The following is a 922-nucleotide window of genomic DNA, read 5'->3' as shown; positions in this document are numbered from 1 at the left end:
GCCAAGCCAAGATGAGACGTGCGATGGGGCGCAGGCGTTGGTGCTGCCCACGGCCTCTCTCCTCCGCTCCCCAAGCTCGACCCTTTCTTCCTTCCAACGCAAAAACTCAATGGCAAAAGAGTGAAATCAAATAAATACATCCCCCCACCCCAATCCTGCGAGCCTCCAGCACAGGGGACCTGGGCCAGCAGCACGTCACTCCCCGTGCCAGGCTGTGCCCCACATGCAGGAGCGTGATCCGGGCAGGGGACCACAGCTTTCCCATGGGCTGGTGTCACCGTGACACCTCCAGCCACCGGTGGACACGTGGGCTGTGGAGATGCTGTCTCCATCTCTTCCCTCTATCACCAACCCCAAATTCTCACTGCTTGGTAAGAAAACCCACCTGTAGCCACGCAAGGAGCCCCACAGTGGAAGCGGCCTGGGCTTGGCAGAGCTCAGATCTCCACCAGGATTTAGGGGTGATGAGCCCCACCTCGCCCTGGGGCAGGGTCCCCGCTCATGGTACTTCTACTCAGAGGACTCGTTTCCTGACGTGGCTCAGGGAAAAGGGTCCCTTTCCAGAGAGGGATGCTCACACAGGGGGTTCCCATGCCACCAGCTGTCACCACTCTGTCACTCAGCCCAAGGACAAATCAAACTGGCACCATCACAGCAGAGCACTGGGACAATCTGGAAAGTCCTTCCCTTCCTGCTCCCCCCGGGGACCCGCCTGGCTCCAGCTGCCTCTCCTGCCCTGCGTCCTCCAGAGGATGCTCACGGGAGGACCCAGCAGACTGGGCACGCGTGTGGGCTGGGGGCTGGGGGCCCTACCCCATCTCAATATTTGACCCTATGGTTTGTGTTTCGTGTTCGAGCTCAAGCTCAGAGCGATGGCTCTCGCCCATCTTAACAAACAAAGGCAGCAGAGAAAGGAAAAAAA

This window comes from Antrostomus carolinensis, unplaced genomic scaffold (genome assembly GCF_000700745.2).
Source record: "Antrostomus carolinensis isolate BGI_N321 unplaced genomic scaffold, ASM70074v2 scaffold30326, whole genome shotgun sequence".
Classification (NCBI taxonomy): Eukaryota; Metazoa; Chordata; class Aves; order Caprimulgiformes; family Caprimulgidae; genus Antrostomus; species Antrostomus carolinensis.
The sequence above is the reverse complement of the archived record's forward strand: the minus strand, read 5'-3'. Positions refer to the sequence as shown.